This window comes from Schistocerca piceifrons, chromosome X (assembly GCF_021461385.2).
Source record: "Schistocerca piceifrons isolate TAMUIC-IGC-003096 chromosome X, iqSchPice1.1, whole genome shotgun sequence".
NCBI classification, from domain to species: domain Eukaryota; kingdom Metazoa; phylum Arthropoda; class Insecta; order Orthoptera; family Acrididae; genus Schistocerca; species Schistocerca piceifrons.
In genome coordinates, this window is record NC_060149.1 from 588,332,534 (window position 1) to 588,354,857 (window position 22,324).

The 22,324-nt window shown below is 37.4% G+C and overlaps 1 protein-coding gene across 3 annotated transcripts in view; it reads right to left on the reverse strand.

The window, feature by feature from the left end:
* LOC124721952 (exopolyphosphatase PRUNE1-like) overlaps window positions 1-22,324 on the reverse strand; it is a 146,179-nt gene that overhangs the window by 16,171 nt on the left and 107,684 nt on the right. The window lies entirely within an intron of this gene.

The window sequence follows — 22,324 nt, forward strand, 5'->3', positions numbered from 1 at the left end:
CAGTTGCTTTTCTATTCCTTGGACACTTATTTCGATGTCAGCCATTTTTTCGTTTGTGCGAGGATTTAGAGAAGGAACTGCAGTGCGGTCTTCCTCTGTGAAACAGCTTTGGAAAAAGGTGTTTAGTATTTCAGCTTTACGCGTGTCATCCTCTGTTTCAATGCCATCATCATCCCGTAGTGTCTGCATATGCTGTTTCGAGCCACTTACTGATTTAACGTAAGACCAGAACTTCCTAGGATTTTCTGTCAAGTCGGTACATAGAATTTTACTTTCGAATTCAATGAACGCTTCACGCATAGCCCTCCTTACGCTAACTTTGACATCGTTTAGCTTCTGTTTGTCTGAGAGGTTTTGGCTGCGTTTAAACTTGGAGTGGAGCTCTCTTTGCTTTCGCAGTAGTTTCTTAACTTTGTTGTGGTACCACGGTGGGTTTTTCCCGTCCCTCACAGTTTTACTCGGCACGTACCTGTCTAAAACGCATTTTATGATTGCCTTGAACTTTTTCCATAAACACTCAACATTGTCAGTGTCGGAACAGAAATTTTCGTTTTGATCTGTTAGGTAGTCTGAAATCTGCCTTCTATTACTCTTGCTAAACAGATAAACCTTCCTCCCTTTTTTTATATTCCTATTAACTTCCATATTCAGGGATGCTGCAACGGCCTTATGATCACTGATTCCCTGTTCTGTACATACAGAGTCGAAAAGTTCGGGTCTGTTTGTTATCAGTAGGTCCAAGATGTTATCTCCACGAGTCGGTTCTCTGTTTAATTGCTCGAGGTAATTTTCGGATAGTGCACTCAGTATAATGTCACTCGATGCTCTGTCCCTACCACCCGTCCTAAACATCTGAGTGTCCCAGTCTATATCTGGTAAATTGAAATCTCCACCTAAGACTATAACATGCTGAGAAAATTTATGTGAAATGTATTCCAAATTTTCTCTCAGTTGTTCTGCCACTAATACTGCTGAATCGGGAGGTCGGTAAAAGGAGCCAACCATTAACCTAGTTCGGTTGTTTAGTGTAACCTCCACCCATAGCAATTCACAGGAACTATCCACTTCTACTTCACTACAGGATAAACTACTACTAACAGCGACGAACACTCCACCACCGGTTGCATGCAATCTATCCTTTCTAAACACCGTCTGTACCTTTGTAAAAATTTCGGCAGAATTTATCTCTGGCTTAAGCCAACTTTCTGTACCTATAACGATTTCAGCTTCGGTGCTTTCTATCAGCGCTTGAAGTTCCGGTACTTTACCAACGCAGCTTCGACAGTTGACAATTACAATACCGATTGCTGCTTGGTCCCCGCATGTCCTGACTTTGCCCCGCACCCGTTGAGGCTGTTGCCCTTTCTGTACTTGCCCAAGGCCATCTAACCTAAAAAACCGCCCAGCCCACGCCACACAACCCCTGCTACCCGTGTAGCCGCTTGTTGCGTGTAGTGGACTCCTGACCTATCCAGCGGAACCCGAAACCCCACCACCCTATGGCGCAAGTCGAGGAATCTGCAGCCCACATGGTCGCAGAACCGTCTCAGCCTCTGATTCAGACCCTCCACTCGGCTCTGTACCAAAGGTCCGCAGTCAGTCCTGTCGACGATGCTGCAGATGGTGAGCTCTGCTTTCATCCCACTAGCGAGACTGGCAGTCTTCACCAAATCAGATAGCCGCCGGAAGCCAGAGAGGATTTCCTCCGATCCATAGCGACACACATCATTGGTGCCGACATGAGCGACCACCTGCAGATGGGTGCACCCTGTACCCTTCATGGCATCCGGAAGGACCCTTTCCACATCTGGAATGACTCCCCCGGTATGCACACGGAGTGCACATTGGTTTTCTTCCCCTCTCTTGCTGCCATTTCCCTAAGGGGCCCCATTACGCGCCTGACGTTGGAGCTCCCAACTACCAGTAAGCCCACCCTCTGCAACTGCCCGGATCTTGCAGACTGAGGGGCAACCTCTGGAACAGGACAAGCAGCCATGTCAGGCCGAAGATCAGTATCAGCCTGAGACAGAGCCTGAAACCGGTTCGTCAGACAAACTGGAGAGGCTTTCCGTTCAGCCCTCCGGAATGTCTTTCGCCTCCTGCCACACCTTGAAACGACCTCCCACTCTACCACAGGTGAGGGATCAGCCTCAATGCGGGCAGTATCCCGGGCAACCACAGTCATAGTCCGATCAGGGGATGCGTGGGACGAGCTGGCCGTCCCCGACAAACCCCCATCTGGACCCCCACAGTGATGCCCATTGGCAACAGCCTCAAGCTGTGTGACTGAAGCCAACACTGCCTGAAGCTGGGAGCGAAGGGATGCCAACTCAGCCTGCATCCGAACACAGCAGTTGCAGTCCCTATCCATGCTAAAAACTGTTTTACAAAGAACTTCTGAACTAATCTACAAAGAGCGCAAACAAATCGACAAAATTTAAACGGTTATTAAAATACAAGATTGCCTAGTAAATGCAGTAATGCTGCTACTTGCGCACTGCTGACACTGCTCGGCGGCGGAAGGAGACTAAGCGAAATTACACTATTCAGGTACTAAGACGCGATGCTACACTCTCAAATACTATAATACGCCCGAAATTTATGAATTAAACAATGCAAGTACCAAAAACACGCAAAGAAATTAAGAATTAAACTATGTAACAAATGAGTGAGCTAGGAGTATACGACTTGCTGCTCAGCTGCTTATCCAACGGCGGCAGGGAGCACACTGACTGTGACCAACCGACACTGGCTGTTCAAAACAAAAATAAATTTATGCGAAATTTAAAAAAAAAAAAAAAAAAACATTCAAAAATATCATATTTCTGTTAATTAATTTTCTAATGTAAAAATATTTAATATTTATGTGGAATAAAGTACAAGTTATAAAAATTGGAGCACTTTTCTGCGCATATTGTGATTCTGTCCATGGAGTCTGACGGTACTTCTGAGTACCAGGAGAGAAAAAAGTTGTGAAAAATAAAATAAAATTTTAGAAAAATTCCTACCGTCATTTGAGGCCACAATAGCATAAATTCTGCAAAGAAAATGTTAAAAAGTAAATTTTTTCTTATGTCATGAAACAAAGGGTTAAAGAAAGAGGTTGAAAAAACTAAGGGGTGGGCTGCTAGATTTGTTACCAGTAGGTTCAATCAACATGCAAATATTACAGAGATGCTTCAAGAATTCAAATTAGAATCCCTTGACAGAAGGCAACTGTCTTTTCAAGAAAGCCTTTTGAGAAAATTTAGAGAACTGGCATTTGAAGCTGACTGCAGGGTGATTCTGTGGCCACAATTGCACATTTCACGTACAGACCACAAAGATAAGAGAAATTAGGGCGCATATGGAGGCATATAGACAGTGGTTTTCCCCTCACTCTCTCTGCGAGTAGAACAGGAAAGGAAATGAACAGTAGTTGCACATGGTACCTTCTTGCAGAGCATGTATGTAGATCACAGGAGCGGAGGGGAGGGGAACAACTATGCCACAATTCACTGCAGAGTTTTTTGGGGGCAGCAAAATCTTAAATTTTAATATACTTCCAACAGGATTAAATTAACATGATAATGAAAGTTTTGCATAAATGAACAAGTGTGTGAATAAGTTAGAATTACAAATATTAATAAAAGCTATGGTATTACTGGAAATTGTCTTCAGTATTGTCAGACAGATGACAAATGAAGTGTTGGAGTTGGTCATCTTGGATGCATCTTTCAAAATAGCGAATCTAGCAGTGTTGCCAACTCAGTTTCTACCATTTGCCTGCACAACACTTGAAAAGTATCAGTGCGAGCTTGGGAGCCCCTACAGAAGCGACAAACTTTATAATAAGGAAACAAAGAAAAATGTCACCATATAATGGCCTGAAAGTTCCTACACAGCAACCTTTAACCTATAGCAGTATCACTAACAAGAACACTTCGTAATAAACAAATAAGGAATAAGTAAAACAAGCACTGTGAGTCACATACCATAGACTTTTGAATCCAGAAATTGTGATTAAGTAGTATTTACACGTGGAAAGGTGCATGGTATCATTTCCCCACAACTCCCTCTCCTTTGAATTTGCCATTAACACCATTTACAATCATCATCTTCTTGCCACACACCTCTAAATTAATTTTTTCTGCTTTGTACATAACTTTTTAAAAGTTTTCCCTCATTCTCTTTTCCTTCTCAGTGTTGAAACTGTTGTCAATTGATAGTAATGTTAAGATCAAATGGAAAAAAACTGTCAAACCATATTCTGAAGCTGAAGCAACAAAACTGCATTGCACGAACTGTTTCTCCAGCATTGTCATATTTCACACTGCTTGAATTTCAACAACTTTATTTAGGATTTAGCTGTTACCGTTCACAACAATAAATAAAAGTGCTTTTAAAACTGGTTATGACATGTCAGAAAGCACACCTTTTCGATATCCAGTCAAAGCCATTTATCCTTTAAGTACTGTGTAGACACTAAATAGGCACTGGCAAGTTATCCACTGTTTTCTTTTTCTGATAAATAAAGCATGTATCTGAAAGTCACTCACTGTCCTATGACCTTGCACTTTGTATAGCAGGAGCTTCGATGACATAGCTGACAATGCAATATTCAGTGCACTACATGCTCCTCTCTACACAGGGAATGAGAAAAACTGAACAGATTTTAGTTATGGACTCTGTGAGTGACATAACTTAACTTTGGTTGACAATTAATTTAGTGTTATAACTCAAAATGTAATACACTGTAAACGTTTCACTTCAGTTTTGCTGATTGGTGTCCAATACCTGGCTCTGGTTTTTCAAGATGCATTCACATCAAAAAGACATACAAGTAGAAATGATATGTGAAAATAAGATGTCATGGATAAATGACATTGAAAAAGGTTGAATATGTCTGAAAATACAAGATGGTGCAGTGGACAGGGGATTAAAATTTTTGCACAGAGCAGCAAAATCTTTGGAGCAGGCCCTGATGTAGATGTGGATGTAGAAGTTACTGTAGCTGTAATCATAGTTTTTATTTTGGTCAGCTGCAGGTAACCTGATCAATTTCCTTCAAAAGACACCAGTCATGACATAATAAAGGTATGTAACTACAGTTTTGGAGGTCTCTTATTAATATTAATTGTGAGAATACAGGGCTAAAACTAACTCTGGAAGAATGGAGCCTTATAATGTGGTACTATAAAGATACAGTGTGTCCCAAGAGGAATTGTCAATATTCAAGGATGTGACAGGAAGAATCATTCAAAGCAAAAATGTCCAGCAAACATTGGCTCTAAACAGCATATCTTAAGAACTATGAGCACTAATTCATCTTTGATAATGTGAAACAAATCTCTTCTACTGCTAGCTTTTTGCTTTCCATATTTTAGGAAGAGGTAGTATGGACCAAGACAAGAAAAAGTTTTCAAGTAAACATTCACTCCAAAATGCATACCTTAAGAACTATAAGCACCTGGTCAGTAGAAGAGATATGTTTCACAGTAGTGAAGAAAAATGAGTGTTCACAGCTCTTATGATACGCATTTTAGAGCCAGGTTTACTTGACTTTTTTGCTTAGAGTGATCATTCCTCTCATACCCCTAAATATTGACCATTCCTCCTGAGGCACCCTGTATAATGAAGTAATCATACGAAATAAGTGAAAATTAGTTTAAATGTAAGCAACATTGCTCTCTAAAGCTATGATTCTTAATACAGAGTAGAATGGAGTATTTGATCAAGATTTAACTTTCTAATCCTGATGGTGATATTCATTTTCAATGCCAGCACTTGGTGGGCAAAAGAAGGAAAGTAAGTAGCATCAAGTCTTAAATGACTAGACTGTGTATCAGTGTCCTATATTAAACTCTAAACCACTGTGTAGTATCGCCAGGAGTGAGTTCATGTTATCTTGTTTGTGATGTGTCTACAAGATGGGAGATGTTAAGCTGAGCAGTCCCCCTTGGCACTATTTGAGAGTCACATACTGGTATTGGGTTTCATTCTCTCCATTTTTAATATTACACCCATTCACAATAAAAGCACAATATCATGGAAGCACTGAACTAGCATTCATCATGTTCATCCATCTACTACAAACACACACTCACCACTTCTTAATAGGTCCAAGGCAGGCAGTGACAAACCACCAAAATAAAACTTTACCCTCACATGGCACTGCAAGGTTTATTTAAGAATCCCCCCACCCCTTCAACCCCCATTCCAATACAACAATGCTCAATGAGAATGTCACAGACTGAGTTGTGATGTGATCAACATGAGTACTGAAACATTGTTGTATTTCAAAAATCAATATTTGGAGAAAAGGACTTGTATTGCAATAGCAGTCTCTGCATTCTTGATATTGAATCAAAATGGATTTGAAGACCCCTGAGGAGCAGGATTTCAAATAGTTTCTATCCAATTTCTAAGTTCATAGTGCTGGCTAGCCAGTCCAGCATTATGAACAAGGTACCTGCAGATGAAGTTCTAGATATGTTTACTAGACAACATATTCAGTAAAGCTACAGATCCAGGAACAAACCATTATCTGAGAGAATTCCTAGCACTACTTGTAACTCTAATGCTGATGTAAATGCACAAAAATGCATTACAGGAAAGCTACAACTGATCTGATATGGTAATCATTGTCGTGACTGAAGGAGTATTTGATAGTTAAACTTTTTAACTCAACATACTGACTTTGAAATTCTTGACATAGTCCACATCACCAAAGTCACACATTTGATCCACAACTGAACTGTTCAGTATAACCACAATTTAGAGCACTTGGTGTTGCCCTTGAGCCCAATGGTATTTCTTACCATCACTCCAAATATTCATCTTGTATAATAGTAGATATTATATTTTAAAAGATTATGTTTCCCTCGATAGCATTACATCTATATTTATACTCTGCAAAGCAACTTATGGTGTGTGGTGGAGGATGTTTTGTGTACCACTGTTACTTCCTCATATTCCTTTTCCAGTCGTGAATGGTTCACAGGAACAACGATTGCCGGTAAGTCTCCATCTGAGCTTGAATCTCTCTAATTTCACTTTCATTGTCTTTTTGTTAGATATACATAGGAGAGAGCCATGTATTGGTTGACTCTTCTAGAAATGTACTCTCTCAGAAATTTAACAGAAAATGACAATAAGATACAGAATGCCTCTCTTGTAGTGTCTACAAGCATCTATCTGATGCTTTTGCATGTACTAGAGCACAGATTTTCTTCAGATCTTCTCTATTTACTATATGAACCCTATCTAGTACAGATCCCACACTAATGAAAAATATTCAAGTATTGGTCAAATGAGAATTTTGTAAACTACCTTCTGTGGGGGTGGACTACATTTCCTGAGGATTCTCTCAATGAATCTCAGTCTATTATCTACCTTACATACAATTAGTTTTATGTGGTGGTTCACATTTTAAATCACTCCATACACATACTTCTAGACATTTTATGAGTTTGACTATTTCCAGTGATTGTTCTGCAATCATGTAGGCATACAATTATAGGTCATTCTCCCGATTTATGTGCAGTAAGTTACATTTGTTCAAGCTGAGGATCAATTGTTAATCCCTGCACCATATGTTGATCCTCTGGAGATCTTTACGCATTTTATTACACATTTCTAGTGCTGTGAGTTTACTGTATACAACAGGATCAGCTGCAAAAAGCATCATAGAACTTCTGGTCATCCACATTGCCATTTGTGTACACAGAGAAAAGAAATGGTCCAATGACACTTGCTTGTGGTAAACCCAAAGTAAATTTTGCATCTGAGGATTTCTCTTAGTTGAGAATCACACTTTGTGGTCTGTTTGCTAGAAACTCTTCAATCCAGTCAAAAGGCTGATATGACAGAACATATGCTCATGTTTTGTTCATTAGGTGTCAGTGCAGAATTGTATCAAATGCTTTGTAGAAGTCAAGAGACAAGGCATCAACCTGGGCACCAGTATCTACTGCTTTCTAGATTTCATGTACAAACAGAGTGAGCTGGGTTTCACATGAAAAGAGACGTCTACAGATGTTAAAGTAACCTCTGGCGTGCCACAGAGGAGTGTTATGGGACCTAGTAGATAGTGTCGGAAGTTCCATGCGGCTTTTCGCGGATGATGCTGTAGTATACAGAGAAGTTGCAGCATTAGAAAATTGTAGCAAAATGCAGGAAGATCTGCAGCGGATAGGCACTTGGTGCAGGGAGTGGCAAATGACCCTTAACATAGACAAATGTAATGTATTGTGAATACATAGAAAGAAGGATCCTTTATTGTATGATTATATGATAGCGGAACAAACACTGGTAGCAGTTACTTCCGTAAAATATCTGGGAGTATGCGTGCGGAACGATTTGAAGTGGAATGATCATATAAAATAAATTGTTGGTAAGGCGGGTACCAGGTTGAGATTCATTGGGAGAGTCCTTAGAAAATGTAGTCCATCAACAAAGGAGGTGGCTTAAAAAACACTTGTTCGACCTATACTTGAGTATTGCTCATCAGTGTGGGATCCGTACCAGATCAGGTTGACAGAGGAGATAGAGAAGATCCAAAGAAGAGTGGCGCGTTTCGTCACAGGGTTATTTGGTAACCGTGATAGCGTTACAGAGATGTTTAGCAAACTCAAGTGGCAGACTCTGCAAGAGAGGCACTCTGCATCGCGGTGTAGCTTGCTCGCCAGGTTTCGAGAGGGTGCGTTTCTGGATGAGGTATCGTATATATTGCTTCCCCCTACTTATACCTCCTGAGGAGATCACGAATGTAAAATTAGAGAGATTCGAGCGCGCACGGAGGCTTTCAGACAGTCGTTCTTCCCCCGAACCATACGCGACTGGAACAGAAAAGGGAGGTAATGACAGTGGCATATAAAGTGCCCTCCGTCACACACCGTTGGGTGGCTTGCAGAGTATAAATGTAGATGTAGATGTAGATGATCATTGTTTCCAGAACTCATGTTGATTCCAACACATGAGATTTTCAGTCTCCAGAAATGTCGTAATACATGGGCACAAAGCATATCCCCAAATTCTACAACAGACCAGCATTATAGATACAGGCCTAAAATTTTGTATATCTTTTCTATGAGCCTTCATGAAAATGGGAATGATCTGTGCTTTTTTCTTTTTCTTTTTTTTTTCAATAATTATGAATGCTTTGTTCCTCCAGAGACTTATGGTACACTGTTGAAAGAAGAGGAGCAAGTTCTTTTGCATACTGTATTTAGAATCATACTGGTATCCTATCAGGTCTAATGGCCTTTTCTCTGTTGAGGGATTCCAGTTGCTTTTCTATCCCACACTCACTTATTCTGATAACTGATTTTGTCATTCATATGATGATTTGAATGTGGAACTACAGAGCGATCTATCTCAGTGATACAGTTTTGGAAAAAGACCTTAAGTATTTCTGCCGTTTCTGTGTCATCCTCTGTTTCAGTGCCATTAGGGTCAGAGTGTGTCTGCATCATTTGGTTAGAATCGTTAAACTTCTTAGGATTTTCTGTCAGGCTGGTAAACAGAATTTTACTTTCGAATTCACTGAACACATCACATATGGCTCTCCTTACACTAATCTGGATTCCTTTACTTTTTGCTTGTCTGTGAGGCTTTGGCCTATGTAAATATGCAGTGAAGCTCTCTTTGCCTTCACAGCAGCATTCTAACACGGCTTTCAAACCACAGCAGGTCCTTCACATCTCCCACAATGTTGCTCTGCATATACATTTTGTAACATGGCAGACTGGGGTAATATATACTGCACTACCAGATCAGCTGGCATATTTGATACCACAGTCATGTATTCCACTTTCATGTTGTGTGCATTTGCTGCTTCATTTATTTATATGTTTACTTGTGTGACAACTTTATTTTCACTTTTATTTCATTTTCCCATAAATTTCAGCTAGTTATTCAACTTTATTATGAAAATTTGTACTTCATGATATATTTGTGTGTTGTCGTCATGTGAGTAGTTCTGAACTTGAATCTGTACATTTCCTTTTCTTACATGAAAAGTTAAAAAATGAGCTAAGTAATGATCTGGATGGTAGAATTGATACTTTGATCATTGAATTAAAAACTGACCCCTTAAACAAAAGTATTCAGATCCTGAAAACAAAAGAGGTACTTAACCAACTGAAATCCACAGTTGAAGCAGGGCACAAGCAATTTAACACTCGGATGAATAGAATAATGAACAGACTAGATAAATGTACTGAAACTTTGACTAAAAATGTTGATTTAATGGAAGCTGAAAATGTTTCCATCATAAAAGCTGAAGTTTTACTATATTAAAGGTGCTATGGTACTTATGTTCTAATCCTGGAGGACATAAGCAATATAATGTGTTTCATTTATTATTATGTCATTTCAGTAAGAAGTGACTGAGGAATCAATTAACAAGTTGAACTTTGGTTGGATGAAATCACAAGCATAATTTTCAATGTTGAAGGGTTGGCAATAGCTGACAGTTTATGTAAAGATAATGTTTCAGATGTCATGAACAGAATTCTAAATTTTACCAATGTTGTACCACTAATTTATGAAAATATTAATAAAAGTAGTATTGAATGTTCTGTATAGGTAATAAAATGTCAAAAAAACTGTAGTAAAGAAAGGGTATTTAATCAAGTGTCAATTGTTGGCTAATGTGCACATAAAGCATTTTGCTAACAAAGACATAGTAAAATCCATTATTTTGATTCAAACAGTTAATCAAAATTTTGATTCATATGTATGCCATTTTGGAAGTGTCTGTTTTCCTAAAAGATTAAGAAAACTAGCAATGTTGTCATGGGGAAGTCACATTTTTTTTGAGTACATGGAATGCCAATCTAAAAAGTAGTTGTCTAGAGTACAGTTATATTAAGAGATGCATAAAGTTAAAAGTCCTTTCTATACCATTTTCCCATTTTTCAGTGTAGGCATATGTACAATATCACATCGAAACAAGAACATTTAAACAAATGCATGTTAAAAGTGACACTGAAAACAGCCATGATTCAGGTGCACCATAGTTTTTGTGCCCCAAGGGATCATGAACTCTATTCATGGTATGTGACTGGTGATCATAGGGCCCTGAGATATGAAGCATTTTTTCCAAATTTTCATTTTCCTTTTCTAAACTGTGTCTCTGACTTATCTGTAAACCTTTCAAGTTATCTTCTGCTGTGATGTTAACCTCTCTTCCTTAGGTAGTGACTGCACAAACACAGAAAACTTACGTGTAGTCTTACAGTGTATTAATGAAAAGGATATTTACTGTTTTGCCTGAGAACTGAAATTTTTATGTTTTTGAAATGAAATTTGTGTTCTGTTGGATCTATCCAAGAAATTTTTTTTATCAACAAGGTTACTTTCGAAGTGTTTTACACTGCTCTAATGGAAAATCTAATGATGGTTGTGTAGTGAAGAATTCTTCTTGTGTTTTGAAAGGGAATATATCTTTTATTGTTTCTTTATAATGGTATCTATCAACAATTAATTACCGTTGTTACTTTTAGATTTACATTGCAATTCTTGTGTAGGCATCCCTCTAAGTCTCTAAATTTACTCTTACTGCAGATTATGGTTTGATCATGGTCTATAACTAACTGAAACCAATGACTATTTTTAAATAAATGTGTTTATGCAATCAAGACTGATTTTTAATTTTTATTAAATATTGTTTATAGATTGCTGATTTTCTAGTTATGGTTACAAAAATAATTTCACTATTTCAATGGAAATAATTTTTTCATGAAGTGACATGAGAGGTGCTACATCCTTATCCCATCCTTATCCTGCTTAGTTCAAAGAAATTTATGTGGGTAAAATTTTAACTCTTTTTGGAATCCGTTATGTGATTTTGAAAATAGAATTTGCAAATCAAATTACTGTGACAAAGTGCAAATATTTAGCATAAAATGTAATTTGATGGTGCATTATGTTTATGTACTCTTCGGGATAAGAGAAGTTTGTGTATTGTATTGTATTGTACTGTATTTTAGTGATCCAAGTAATCATAATAGTGTTCAATTTGCACATATGATATTGGACAATTCAGCATACATTTTACAAGTAATTTTTAGAATTATATTGTTACAATTTTAATTGTTTCATTAAAGTTACATTTTACAAGTAATTTTTAGAATTATATTGTTACAATTTTAATTGTTTCATTAAAGTTTGTTCAGTGTTACAAGAAGGTAATAGACATCACATTGTACTTTCACTTGTTCATACCTGAAAGAAACATGCACTATAATCAAGCTTAGGTGATCAGTAATTAAGAAATTAGTTAGCATTTATTACCTCTTTCAAAAAATTAATTTACTGTGTAAAAGTTTTGCTCGAAATGAAATGTGGTTGACTGCTGATTGTTTATGGGAAATTATTATGCTGTCTAATGAATAATTTCGCTAATTTGAGAAATATATTGGTGTTTCGGCACAGAGTTGGCACCATACTGTCTCTCAGTTGAAAATAATTTGAAAAGCAATGACACAAGATGAACCTTGGGTTTCTGTGCTGTCGGTATATCCACATAAATTTTTGATATGCTTAGGAAATGACTGCGTTGTACTTTGTATCTATAATAAAGGAAAGGTGGGTAGTGAGACTTGTTTGGTTTACTATTGTGATATTCTACATTTGCAATCTGCATTTGAATATAATAATTATAAAAAAGACTGAAGCACTGATAAGAATTTTGTTGTGAGTAGCGGGCTTCCAGCTGAAATTTCGTACCTTTGTAATATTTGTCCATTCTCCCAATTACATACTGCAATGGATAATGTTTAGAGAGAGGAGATATTTTTCAAACCATGTGTGTAATTTTTGAAGACTGTCATAGATGAGAGCTATGTTATACATGAGTAATTCTGTGAATAAACTTGATTAATGATGATAATGTTGGGGGAGGGAGTTAAAAGTGCTGAAAATGTACTGCATTACTGTAGTTTGAGTATACACACACGATGGTCAATGTTCCAGTTGACTTTGAGTATCATGTTGAATTGGGTTGTGTCATCTTCAGTTGTGTCATGTAGTCTATATCTGTGTCAAGCAAGATGAAGAAGTTTTCTAATGTATTCACTGGGGGTTTACATCTGACAGTGTCTGTAACAGAACATAACTTACAATAACAGAAATAGTACAACAACTGAATGTGAAAAATGTGGTAATAAAATAATATTTCTGAATACTATGAAGTACCACCAAAGTGTTTCTTGAAACAAAGTGAAACAAAGCTAGGCTATTGAAAAGAATTTCGCAGTAAAAAATGAACTGAAATGAAGTCAGGAATTGTTTTTGAAGGAGCAGGAGGAGAGGGGGGAGAGGGGGGAGAGGGGGGAGAGGGGGACAGCTGCAGTGTCTGATGCAATGCTAAAAGTTTTACTGTTACAAAATAATTTTATGAAAAGCTCATAATTTTAGTGAAACATTACTATGCAATAATATATTTCATCATGAGGATTTGAAACAGCTGTGGGATTAAGTTAAACTTTGTGTACCATTAGTAACAAGAAATGTAAATTAGTTGTCATTGTATTTTCAAATTTTAGCAAACACATTTTGTGGAGAACAGGTTTAGCAATATTACATAATGTGATTATTTGCTAATAGCAAGATGCATACCAAAATTATGGATAAGAATCAGAATCAGAATCGGAATTTTATTGTCTCATAATGTACAAGTTAAATCATTGATTTTATGTACAGGAGACTCGTCAGCTTATAACTATGATAAATTATACATAGAATACAATATTTTTATATTATCACAATAAAATCTGAATATTATTTATTATTATTGTTTTTATCCTGCTCAGATGGTCAGATCACTAAAAAATTCATCAACAGAGTAATAACATTTCTGCACCAGGGTGCTATACAATTCTCTCTTTTCTGCCTCATTTGGACCTTTCTAAAATTTGTGTCTTTCAGTTTATTGTATACTTTCATTCCCATATATTGTGGAGTCTGTGCAAAAAGATTAGGCCTGTGTGTAGGCAGCATGAAGCGTTCTTTGTTTCTAGTTTTATAACTATGCTGGAAATTATTTGACAAAAACAGTTTAGGGTTATTACTTGTGAAAAGAATTATTTCATACAGATACAATGAGGGAATGCTTAATAATGGCCAACAAGATTCTCTTGGCTTTGCACTGCATATGTTTCTGATAATTTTTTTCTGCAAAGTTAATATTTTTGTCATGTTGCTAGCATTCCCACAGAAGACAATACTGTATCACACTACTGACTCAAAGTAACTATGGTATACTACTTTTTTGTGTCCATACTAGTGACACTGGCTAAGACTGTCGTAGCAAACACCTGGTTGTTCAGTTTATTTTTTAGATAATCTGTGTGTGAGGACCATGATAGGTTTCTGTCTAATTGCATTCCTAAGAATTTGACATGCTCAGCTTCATTTAGCTCCTGGCTTCTGTGCATAATGTGAATATCATTTAGTTGAGATTGTTTTGTCTTAAATTGCATCAGCTGTGTTTTTGAAATATTTAGGCCATTTAGAGGGAACCAAACATCCACGTTTTCTAGAGTTTCTATGACATTTTCAGGAATTTCTTCTGTGTGTTTATTTTCTACCAGTACTGATGTGTCATCAGCAAACAAAACTGAATGATAATTTATATTTATCAGTAAGTCATTTACATAAAAAGAAAGAGTGTTGGGCCCAGAATTGAGCCTTGTGGTACATCCTGTGAGATGGTTCTCCACTTCGAGGAGTATTTCCCTGTGTTTGATGTTATGACAACCATTTGCTTTCTCTCCGTTAGATATGACTTACACCACTGTAAGGTGCTACTCATAATTCCATTTTTTTTTTTCATTTTATAAAATAGTAAGGAGTGATTCACACAGTTGAATGCTTTGGATAAGTCACAGAAGATTCCTGCACCTTTTTGTGACTTGTCCAAAGTGGAACTAACTTTAGTCACAAATTCACTGATTACATGAATTGTAGTTTTGCCTTTCTGGAATCCAAATTGATTTTTTTGAGATTACATTGTATTTGTAGCAGAAATTTTGAATTTGAATAGCAACAATCATTTCAAATATCTTACAAAACACAGGAAGAAGGGAAATTGGATGGTAATTTCCCATATCATCTTTGGAGTCTTTCTTAAATACTGGTTTGACTTTTGCATATTTTAGAAATTCTGGAAAGTATCCTTCTTCAAGTGGTTCATTAATTATTTTGTATAGTGGATGTGCTATTATATTTGTAGCTGCTTTAATGACTTTGGCAGGTATTTCATCCCATCCCACAAATTTTTGTTGTTTAGATTTAGTATAATTTTTCTACATCATTTACTGTTACTTTGTTAACAATTATCAGGCTCTCTTTCTTGCTCTGACTTGAGCCAGACAGATGTACATTACCTTGATAGTAGATTACATCAACATCAGATTTTGCTACATTTATGAAGGATTTATTAAATTTTTCTTGATATCTGGGCAGGATGTACATTTTTGTCTTGTACCTTTATTTTAGATATTTCCTGGTTGCTACGTATGATTCCAAGTTCAGATTTTACTACTGTCCATACTGCCTTGGATTTATTTGTGTGTTTATTAATGAATTTAGTGTTTGCCATTTTCTTTACTGCTATTTCAACCTTCTTAAATAGCTTTTTTTAACCTCATTTATGAACTCAGGACTCTTATTTGATTTCAGCTCAGCATGTAGCTCTCTCTTTCTATTACTAGATAATTTTATGCCAGTGGCAATCCACTTTAGTTTATTTGTTGCCCTTCTTGGGCAGGCTATGGGTGGAAATGTTTCACTGAAGACATGTAAAAAGCTGTTTAAAAACTTATCACAATTTTTCTGAACATGTGTTTTCTTGTTGTAATGACCAATCTAACTCATTTAATCTATAACAGAACAAGTTTATGTTTTCTTCAATGAACTGTTTTTTCATGAAGCATCTCCTCCCCTCCCCCCCCCCCTTTTTTTTAATTCTATAAGCAGAGCAGAGTGATCTGAGATATATAGGTTTAAAGAGAATTTGGCAGTGTCCTCAACTGTATAATTTGTTAAAATATTGTCTATGCATGTTGCTGTTTGCTCATTTACTCTGGTGAAGTCAGTGAAATTTAGTCTAAAGCCATATTCTGCAGCCTGCATTGCTGCGAAAGGTGGATATACACTGTACTAGTGCCGACATTGTGCATGCTCTGTTGCCTGTGTCTATGTGCCTGTGGTTCTGTCAGTGTGATCATGTGATGTATCTGACCCCAGGAATGTGTCAATAAAGTTTCCCCTTCCTGGGACAATGAATTCACGGTGTTCTTATTTCAATTTCCAGGAGTGTACTTCAAAGATACAAACTTAGTACACAGACTATGATTCTTTGATTAAATATGCCTGTACATAGTAATTTTTGTAATAAGTTAGACATAGAACGAAAATGAATGAAATTCCACATTAAAATGTGCAACCAGATAATACTACTACAATGTGGATATATTTGCAGACCTGAAAAATAATTTTTGTGTTCTCTCACACAGATTTACAAATGAACAGTAAATAAGTTGTTTAGCTTTAATATCAATCTCTTTTTTGTATGTATCATTGCCTGAATTACACCTTTCATTTGAAAAACAGGATCCCATACTGTGCAGCAGAACTCCAGAACAGGACAGACAAGTGTAGTGTAGGCAGTCTCTTCAGTACATCCGTTGCATCATTTTCCCAATAAAACACTCTCTTTGGTTTGTCTTCCTCACAACATTATCTATGTGTTCATTCAAATTTACGTCTTTCATAATTGCAATCCATAGGTATTTAGTTGAAGTGACAGCCTTTAGATTTGTGTGATTTATTGTGTATCCAAAATTTAATGGACTCCTTTTATTAGTCATGTGGATGAGCTCACACTTTTCATTATTTAGAATCAAATTCCACTTTTTGCAACACACAGATATCTTGCCCAAATAATTTTCCAATTGGTTTTAATCTTCTTATGATTTTACTATGAAGTAAATGACTGCATCATCTGCAAACAATCGAAGAGGGCTACTTAGTTTGTCTCCTAAATGAAAAGGAAAACAAGAGAGCATGGAGTACAGATTGATAACACCGGATAGGTGTATGTACAGAAATTCCTTCCACTGGGAATCACGAAGGAACAGCACAAACGTTCACTGCTATGCCATTTGTCTGTTGGACACGCTCAACATGAGTTCAATGAGTTGTGTGTGCATCCGACTTCACTATGGAGATTTGGAAAGAGGAACAGCGAGGTGTAGTGCAGTTTTTGACTGTGGAGGGAATGTCAGGAATTGGAATTTATACCCAAATGTCTTCTTTGTATGGCAAACACAATATGCCACATGTGTGTGTGTTTATATGAAATAAACATTCGGGGAAGGACAGGTGTCATTGAAGTACAGCAGTCAGCCAGGACAGGCTTGTTGTGTCATTAACCCTTCTGTTATTGTTGCAATGGATATTGCCTTCAGAAATGACCAACAGCATATGCTGGAAGACATCTGGCTCATGTTGGGATCAGTCATGGTGGCACTTATGCCATCATGACAGAGCAACTGAATGAAGTGCTGGAAAATCTGTGTGCAGTGATTTCCCCATAGCCTGATGGAAGAACAGAAGTTGAACAGAATGTAGCCTTCGCTGCAGTACCTGGAGTGGTATCACAATGAGGAATATCATTTCCTGTCCCTTACTGTCATGGGAGATGAAACACAGTGTTTTCATTTGCAGCCGTAGACCTAGTGTCAGAACACACAATGGAAGCACATGGATTCATTCCAACTGAAAAGAATCCAACACTGTGTGACAAACATTGCATTATAATTAATGCACAGTGTGCCGTGGCCACTTTGCAAAAATTGAAGCACACCATCAGGTCCAAACACCTAAGAACACTGACGGATGGCATCATCCTGTTGCAGGAAAATGCCCATCCACAAGTTTCTAGGGTTGCTTGGAGTATGCTGCACAAGTTTTGCAGGGAAGCACTTGCACATCCTCCATACAGTCCCTGACTCTCCCATATAATTTCCATATTTCTGGAGTCTTAAAGAAAGACATTAATTGCTGTCAGTTTGCTTTAGATGAAGAGGTGCACACCTAGGTACAATTATTATTCCATAGGCAACTGCATGCATTTTTCCATGAAGGCACTCACCATACCGTCTTCTATCAGTCTTGTTTAGTAAACTGTTTCCATGCCACCATGGTTCAAGTATACCATGTATGGCAGAATGGCACTATCCAAAACTGGCACCGAAGCAACTGTGGTGCACCACGGGCCATACATGACTGTGGTGAACAATAGCTGCAGGGATGTTTATGAGTGAACAGATGTGCAACTGTTGAGAAAGTGACCACCCAGATGAACCAAGGGGCTACCAACAGTGTCTGCCCAATGACTGCTGCTGCATATGGGCCTCTGCAGGAGGTGTCTCGTTCGTGCAGCTATGCTGACTGCTGTTCATCAGTGACAAAGGCTGGAATTTGCACGCCAATACAGCAATTGGAAGACCATTGGTTCATGCAGCTATGCTGACTGCTGTTCATCAGTGACAAAGGCTGGAATTTGCACGCCAATACAGCAATTGGAAGACCACTGGTTCATGCAGCTATGCTGACTGCTGTTCATCAGTGACAAAGGCTGGAATTTGCATGCCAATACAGCAATTGGAAGGCCACCGAGTGGCAACATGTGGCCTTTTCAGATGAATCACACTTTTTTCTCTATCAGCAGATGGCTATTGGTGTGTACAGCATGAAACATCTGAAAGCAAACACCCTGCAACAATCATTGGAAGGATCAAGGCTAGAGGAGGGAGCATTATGGTCCGGGGAATTTTTTCATGAGATTTACTGGCTGATCTCATCATTCTGAAAGGTGCAGTTGATGAACACAAGTATGTATCTATCCTTGGTGACCATGTCTGTCCCCACATGCACTTTATTTTCCCTCAGGACAATGGCATATACCAGCAGGATAATGTGACATGACATACAGCTCACAGTGTGCATCAGTGATTCAGAGAGCACTAGGTCAAAGAGCACTAGGATGAGTATACTGTACTCCCCCAACCACTAAATGCCATGGATTTAAACCCAATCAAAAATCTGTGGGACCACTTCAGTCAACCTATTCGTGCCATGGATCCTCAGCCAAGAAACCTAGTTCAGCTTGCCATGGGACCTGAGTTAGCATAGCTTCACATCCCTGTCAGTAACTTCCAGAACATCACTGACACTCTTCCTGTAAGTCTCAAAGAAGTCCGTGCCGCAAAAGGTGGTTATCCAGGCTTTTGACAGGTGGTCACATTAATGTGACTGGACAGTGTATGTGTAAAAGAACACACTTTATACACAAATGCTGAAATCCTGTTACCAAAGAAATACTTTAAGTAAGAACCCTCCAATTGAAAAATCAAATATAACCATTATTAAGAAATAACAGGTGATCTGTTTTCATAAAAAAGTTAGAAAAATTTGCATCATCTGTTTTTGGCAAAATTGAAATCTAATTTCTTTTTTTTTTTTTTTTTAATGATCAAACATATAAATTTAAAAGGTTGTCATGTTATGTACCTGAACATGAAGCCTTATTGCTTTGAAACTGACTATCTTAAGTGGTGATCAGGGAGCTTTTTAACTGGAATATTTGCTTTTGCAAAAACTTTAAATGTTTTTTTACAGAATGTTTTTTGGTTGTTTTCTTATGTTGGCTCTACTTAAGTTTTCAACAAATGATTGTTCCTTAGAGAACCAGAAGCATTTTACCACCTTTGAACAGAGGGGTTCTCTGGTTTAAACTATTCCTCCACATTATTTTTCTTTTTCCAACTGATTTGATAATTACAAAATCTGCAGAATATTGATTTTGGTCTTTCATGGACATTCACAGGCATGCGATTCATACTTGGCAACGCTACAGATAGAACTAACAAGGTACTTAGTGTAAAAGTAGAACCGAAAATATCTCTATTTCCACATTAAGAGAAGGCTTTCAGTGTGGTCAAAATAAGTTGACTGATTTCATTTTCCAGTCCTTATAGTTCAGAATGTGGACACAGTAAACAGGAGTCGGCCAACAACATAAACATATAGAATTTTGACTGCCAGAAGGGTGGCAGTGCAGTGAAACAAGCTCTGCCTCCCTCTTGTAGGGCCACTAGCCTATATGCATGTTGTGTGTTTCTGTGAAATCTGAACTGACATATGGTCACAGGAAAAAGGAAGTATGACTATGCTTTAACAAAAACATCAAGGTCATTAGAGATGGAGTATAAACTTGGAATGTTACAAGGATAGGGAAGAAAATGGGTCATGCCTTTTCAAAGGAACCATCCTGGCATTTGCTTGGAGCAATTTAGGGAAATGACATAAAACCTAAATCTGGATAGCCAAACATGGATCTGAACTGTTGTACTCCCAAATGTGAGTCCAGTGTGCTAATCATCGTGCCACATTGCTCGGTAGGGACGCAGGGACCACCAATCCTTTCTGGTGTTGTTTGAGTCATAATCAAACTTTGTGATGGTCCAGGATTAAGCACTTCACTTTTTTTTAAATAAGAAAATATGACAACAAGAAATGCACACCACAAAGCATTCAGTAATGGCTATTCTGCAATTGCTTGCTTAGGCAAGCAGTGTTATAATCAAGGCAGTTGTGGCCTGACCTTGACTGATATTTGATGCAACCACGTTTGAAACACCCAGTGCCTAAAACAGTCACATTAAAATGTCCGCATTATACCATCTTCTGAACTTTAGCTAACAGAAATACTTACATGTTTCTTTGTTCTAAGATGCTAAGTCACACAGTACAGTGCTATGATGCAATATTTCATGGCATGTATCTTATACAGACCATTCGACAGTCCTCAACTGGCGTGCCATGGGAGCATCTAGCTCACTGATATGTTATGGCCTTCATGCATCCTGTATTTTGCAAACATGTTCTTATGCATTTTATCTTTCCAAATTCGGTTTTGCAACTGATGTGTAATACCAGAAACTGAAACTTAGTTAAATTTTTGATGTTTATATGCAGAAGATGAATGTATTTCAAACTACCTTTAATGAAGTGGTTCATCTGGATGCAATTCGCATTTATCGCAAAGTTTTTCAGGTCCCTAGAGACTAGAAATTGTATTTATTGTAAAAGCTTCTGTACAATTAGCAGAAGCTCACAATGTATGTAATTTTTTTCAGTTTGAGTGCAGTCCTTGTCCAGCAGTATTTCAATTTCTGTCACGCTCCTACAATAGTTATCAAAATAGATGTAATTTTGGTTTTTATTAATATGTTGGGAAGCAAAATGAATGCTTTGAGTGTATCTCTTTGTTGTTATATATTCACATTTAAGCATGTGGATAATGTGCCCCCAGCTATAAAAGTTTCAATTTCAATGAAAATATAGATAAATGTTTGAAATGGAAGTGAAGTCAAATTCGTGTACCTTGTATTTTTTACATACATCTATACTTCACAAGCCATCTTATTATGTGTGGTGGAGGGCAATTTGTGTACCATTGTCACTTTCCACTTTTCCTGTTCCAGTTGCAAATGGTCCGCGGATCTCTAATCTAACCTCTCTAATTTTATCTTCATAGTCTTTTCACGAGAGATATGTAAGAGGCAGCAATATATTAGTTGACTCTTCTAGGAATGTATGCTCTCACAATTTTAACAGTGAACCATAGCGTTATGCAGAATGCCCTCTTGCAGTGACTATATGGAAACATACTTTCACTCTCTGATCTCATACGGAATAATATTTTGGGGTAACTCAACACTTAGACAAAAAGTATTCATCGCTCAAAAGAAAGCAGTTAGAATAAAGTGTGGGTTTCATAGTCACACGTCTTGTAAGCACCTTTTTAAAAGATTGGGAATTCTTAAAACAGCCTCACAGTACATTTACTCACTAATGAAATTTGTTCTCAACAACATGGACCAGTTTAAAAACAACAGTGACAGTCATGATTATAATACCAGAAAAAAGAAAGACATACACTATCCTTCAATCAACCCATCTTTGGCACAGAAAGGGGTAAAATATGCTGCTATAAAAATTTTTGAAAAATTACCACACGAAATAAAATGTCTGACAGACAGCAGTAATAGCTTCAAAAATAAATTGAAATCATATCTCCTTGACAACTCCTTCTATACCATAGATGAATTCTTGAATAGGAATAAATAAATCTATAAGTATAATATATGCACGTTTTGCCACTTAAGGGAATGGGGTAAATAATACCAATATTAATCTTTAACACTGTACTGATACACACACACACACACACACACACACACTAAAAAATCTTGTTTCATACTCT